The sequence below is a fragment of the Neoarius graeffei genome, chromosome 20, assembly GCF_027579695.1.
Source record: "Neoarius graeffei isolate fNeoGra1 chromosome 20, fNeoGra1.pri, whole genome shotgun sequence".
NCBI lineage: Eukaryota > Metazoa > Chordata > Actinopteri > Siluriformes > Ariidae > Neoarius > Neoarius graeffei.
In genome coordinates this window covers 62,414,253-62,420,320 of record NC_083588.1, presented here as the reverse complement: position 1 = coordinate 62,420,320, position 6,068 = coordinate 62,414,253, and positions in this window count along the sequence as shown.

Here is a 6,068-nt window from a genome sequence, read left to right as displayed (position 1 = left end):
TCCAATATTACATATCTGTGAGTGGCAAAAGTATGTGAACCTTTGCTTTCAGTATCTGGTGTGACCCCCTTGTGCAGCAATAACTGCAACTAAATGTTTCCAGTAACTGCTGATCGGTCCTGCACACCAGCTTGGAGGAATTTTAGCCCGTTCCTCCATAAAGAACAGCTTCAACTCTGGGATGTTGGTGGGTTCCCTCACATGAACTGCTCACTTCAGGTCCTTCCACAACATTTCCATTGGATTAAGGTCAGGACTTTGACTTGGCCATTCCAAAACATGAACTTTATTCTTCTTTAACCATTCTTTGGTAGAACGACTTGTGTGCTTCAGGTCGTTGTCTTGCTGCATGACCCACCTTCTCTTGAGATTCAGTTCATAGACAGATGTCCTGACATTTTCCTTTAGAATTCGCTGGTATAATTCACAATTCATTGTTCCATCAATGATGGCAAGCCGTCCTGGCCCAGATGCAGCAAAACAGGCCCAAACCATGATACTACCACCACCATGTTTCACAGATGGGATAAAATTCTTATGCTGGAATGCAGTGTTTTCCTTTCTCCAAACATAACGCTTCTCATTTAAACCAAAAGGTTCTATTTTGGTCTCATCTGTCCACAAAACATTTTTCCAGTAGCCTTCTGGCTTGTCCACATGATCTTTAGCAAACTGCAGATGAACAGCAATGTTCTTTTTGGAGAGCAGTGGCTTTCTCCTTGCAACCCTGCCATGCACACCATTGGTGTTCAGTGTTCTCCTGATGGTGGACTCATGAACATTAGCCAATGTGAGAGAGGCCTTCAGTTGCTTAGAAGTTACCCTGGGGTCCTTTGTGACCTCGTCGACCATTACACGTCTTGCTCTTGGAGTGATCTTTGTTGGTCAACCACTCCTGGGGAGGGTAACAATGGTCTTGAATTTCCTCCATTTGTACACAATCTGTCTGACTGTGGGTTGGTGGAGTCCAAACTCTTTAGAGATGGTTTTGTAACCTTTTCCAGCCTGATGAGCATCAACAACACTTTTTCTGAGGTCCTCAGAAATCTCCTTTGTTCGTGCCATGATACACTTCCACAAACATGTGTTGTGAAGATCAGACTTTGATAGATCCCAGTTCTTTAAATAAAACAGGGTGCCCACTCACACCTGATTGTCATCCCATTGATTGAAAACACCTGACTCTAATTTCACCTTCAAATGAACTGCTAATCCTAGAGGTTCACATACTTTTGCCACTCACAGATATGTAATATTGGATCATTTTCCTCAATAAATAAATAACCAAGTATAATATTTTTGCCTCATTTGTTTAACTGGGTTCCCTTTATCTACTTTTAGGACTTGTGGGAAAATCTGATGATGTTTTAGGTCATATTTATGAAGAAATATAGAAAATTCTAAAGGGTTCACAAACTTTCAAGCACCACTGTAGCCTATTTACTGTTGTTGATGTGGGTCACTTGCTGTTAGCCAATTCACTTTCTCATACCAGGAGAGCTAAAAGGAACGAGTATTATTCCCTACCTTTTTCACCAAGTCAGTTTGAGGCGTTGGTCTACCCTGCTCTTTAATTTTAATTTTTTCCTCGAAAGGAAGACTGGCAAATGGCTTCGCCAAAATTAAATCAGCAATGCTTGGCATCCGTGCGCAGCTTTCTTGCTAGCTGACTAGCCCCCTCAAGTTCAGTCACTCAAATAAACAAAATTTCTGGAACTAAGATAGCAAACTTGACAACACTATATTTACACTTTATTTACAAAGAAAATATATACAAACTAAAAAAGCTGGTAGAAACCGTATGTAATGAATGAAATCGAAATGTAAGCCGATCTCTTACAATACACCACAACACTTGCGAATCCGCATGGGACTGAACTGATGTTGCCAGATACTGCTGACGTTATCCAGCCCAAAATATGTTCAAAACCTGCCAAAATGCACTTAAAACCGCCCAATTGGGCGGGAAATCGCCCAATCTGGCAACACTGTCCGCTGCCTGTCTATAGTTGAAACGAGCTGTCAATCAAAGAAAATTGATTTGATTGGGATCCAATCACCAATCACCAGTCTCCTCGCGGAAACTGCCATGTCCCTCCCATGTGAGGCTCGGAGTTCGTGGGCGGGCATTTTCGCAGTATTTGTCCAATAACCATCTTGCATTTTGAGATTGAAAAGCGCATCGCTCCCAAATGCCATTGAAGTCCATTGAGGCTGGGAGTCCGTGAGACTCCGTGGGCGGGCATTTTCGCAGTATTTGTCCAATAATCGTCTTGCATTTTGAGATTGACAAGCACATAGCTCCCAATCCACTGAGGCTGGGCTGCATCGCGCTGTCACGAGGGGGAAAAACACACGCACACATTAGGCGAACTGGGGAAAGTTATAACGGAATGATTTCGCACTGTAGTGGGTTGAGCACATATATTTCTATGATTCTGGATCTGAAATAGCAATGTTATAAGGTCGGCTATAACATAAGCCTAGCGCAATTCATCCTACACGATGTTCGTCATTTTTAGAGGAGGCTGAGCCTCCCTCGTTGTCTTAGAGCAATCGCCCATGGTCAAGTCACAACAAAGACCTTAGACAGACAGCACTTTCCGCAATATGTGTGCTGTTCCAAGTAGTGCTGACTTTTGTAAGGTTTTAATATCATATTTAACATCAAGCATGTCACAATCGGTCTTCAATTTCTTTGGGACGGATCCCAAAGCCCCACTGATTATAGGGATGACCTTAACCTTCGACTCTGGTAATCCCCAAAGCCATGAGATCTCCACCTTAAGGTCTGCATATTTCATTATTTTCTCAATGTCCTTGGCTGCAATATCACGATCACTTGGGATAGCTACATCTCTAATTAGACATTCTTGCTGCTTTTTTTTGTAAAGCACCAAGTCAGACCTACGGTGTTCAAGTACTCGGTCTGTCTGAAAATCAAAATTCCACAGAATCTTCACTTGACCCTCATCATCCATCACTTTCTCTGGTACATGTTCATACCACTTCTCACCTACTGTACCTCATACCCATATCGTCTACATAGAAGCCAGTGGAGATTAAAGTGCATATCCTGGACCAATTAAGTGTTTTTTTATATGAAAGTATGTCCCTTTACACACTCATCCAGAAGGGTAATTTTGCACAAGGCCATCTGTCTACAGCAGAAACAAAACAAAACAAAACACGTCTGGAAAAATCCCAAGGGAGTCTGGAGCCAGATTCGTGACGTCACGTGTGGATCCGCCAACAGGCTGAGAGAGCTTGCATGGATTCAGTGCACAGTCTGTGTAGACCAAGTTTAGCAGCTAGCGATTTTGCATTGAAATATGGAATTGTTGCCTGAGCTTCTAACCCAAGGATTCATGTATCAATGCTCATCTATCTATTCTTACATAAATCATATTTTTTCTAATTACTATTATGTATTTATATATTTCTTCATTTAGAAGAGTACTGGCTACTGTAGGAGAAAGATTTCATAACCTACACACATGGAATCAACTAAGCAGGGTTGTAGATATGTTTAATGTGTTTGAAAGGTTCCAAGATCTCAAGCCCTGACACGCATATCCCTTGATACATGTGAAGTAAGTGTATTATCGCCCAGCACTTTCGTGTTGTTTACTTTTGTGTGTGTCAATAAATAATATTATCCGTGTACCACACAAACACAGGAACACCTAATTTAGAGTATAGTCTCTCTTATTTCTTACCCTGGCAACAGTCAACTTGTGAATTGCTGATTTTCTTGGTCTTTTTCTCGGCTCTGCTTGGGCCTCGGCTTTTTCCGGGTGCCTTGCATGAAGCGCTCCCATTTCTCTCTCATTGTCCGGTCTTTTGGAAAACGATGAGTACTAATCCTATCATGATTGGTGTTTGTGGCAGTGGGGGCATGGTCAAGCGTCAGTCTGTGACAGGAGGGCGGAGTCAGAGAAGGTAAGTGGCAGAATCACTACACCTGATGTTAGTTAACCTGTGTTTGTGTGCCTTCCCCAGTGGCCGCGCCCTATATAAGGAGAGAGAGAGAGCAGAGGAAGAGAGCTCTCTCCCCAACCAGATGACTTATGTGTGTGTGTGTATGCGTGTGGCTGGGAGAGTGTGTTTTTGTGACTGAAAAGTGCAAATAAAAAGAGTTTTTGGAACTCAGTTCTGGCCTGCTGTACTTCTGTGCTCCACCCACCCGCTCTGATTTCTACAGTGTTGCTACACCCTCTTATGATACATCTGTTAACCATTTAATTAATTACGTGATAACGTTGAAGAAATTTGCAGAAAACCACCAGGTCGTATTCTCATAAACAAACCAACGCTGACATGGGATTCAGAAGGAGGCGTCCTGCGCATGACGTCACGAAAATCAATGTTGGCCGGGAACTCCAAATGCCAAGTTTTTTCAGAGGCAGACAAATTTGCCTCAAATGGCTTTTGAATTTTTGGCAACTGAATTTTTCTGGTATTGTGCAAAGTAAAGAAATTGCACAAAATGCAAAATGTGACAGATATTTGACCAAAGTTTAATATAAAATAAGAGAATTACATTGATCTTGCTCCTAAATATACCCAAGATGTGCACTTTAAGGCATACCTTATCATGCCATCATACATTATTATTATTATTATTATTATAAAAGGAAGTAGGTTACTCTAAGGTGTAACAACTAACTTCTGATGTCATCTAAAACCTGGTTGGTTGAAATTATTATTAGTTATGGGAATCCAAACTTGTCCCAACGTTCCCCACTCTCCCCTAGACTGCATTTTTAAAACTTGGATTTCAAAAAGTTAAATCCAGAATCTTTGTATTCGCATATCTTAAGATTCATATTAAACATTTTCTCCATAAAAAATAATCACACTACACATGACAAAACATTTCAGCTTCATGTTCTGCTGACTTTCAGGAGACTCTGGTTTGCAGCTCAGTGATCAGATTTGACTTTAGTTTGTCCCTTTCAGCACTGCCTCTGGGTTGTTTATTTTTCCTGGATTTAAAAATAAAACCTCATAGAAACGGGCGGCATGGTGGTGTAGTGGTTAGCGCTGTCGCCTCACAGCAAGAAGGTCCTGGGTTCAAGCCCCGGGGCCGGCGAGGGCCTTTCTGTGTGGAGTTTGCATGTTCTCCCCGTGTCCGCGTGGGTTTCCTCCGGGTGCTCCGGTTTCCCCCACAGTCCAAAGACATGCAGGTTAGGTTAACTGGTGACTCTAAATTGACCGTAGGTGTGAATGCGAGTGTGAATGGTTGTCTGTGTCTATGTGTCAGCCCTGTGATGACCTGGCGACTTGTCCAGGGTGTACCCCGCCTTTCGCCCGTAGTCAGCTGGGATAGGCTCCAGCTTGCCTGCGACCCTGTAGAAGGATAAAGCGGCTAGAGATAATGAGAATGAGGATGAGAAACGGGCGGCATGGTGGTGTAGTGGTTAGCGCTGTCGCCTCACAGCAAGAAGGTCCGGGTTCGAACCCCGTGGCCGGTGAGGGCCTTTCTGTGCAGAGTTTGCATGTTCTCCCCGTGTCCGCGTGGGTTTCCTCCGGGTGCTCCGGTTTCCCCCACAGTCCAAAGACATGCAGGTTAGGTTAACTGGTGACTCTAAATTGACCGTAGGTGTGAATGCGAGTGTGAATGGTTGTCTGTGTCTATGTGTCAGCCCTGTGATGACCTGGCGACTTGTCCAGGGTGTACCCCGCCTTTCGCCCGTAGTCAGCTGGGATAGGCTCCAGCTTGCCTGCGACCCTGTAGAAGGATAAAGCGGCTAGAGATAATGAGAATGAGGAAGAGAAACGGGCGGCATGGTGGTGTAGTGGTTAGCGCTGTCGCCTCACAGCAAGAAGGTCCTGGGTTCGAACCCCGTGGCCGGTGAGGGCCTTTCTGTGCAGAGTTTGCATGTTCTCCCCGTGTCCGCGTGGGTTTCCTCCGGGTGCTCCGGTTTCCCCCACAGTCCAAAACACATGCAGGTTAGGTTAACTGGTGACTCTAAATTGACCGTAGGTGTGAATGTGAGTGTGAATGGTTGTCTGTGTCTATGTGTCAGCCCTGTGATGACCTGGCGACTTGTCCAGGGTGTACC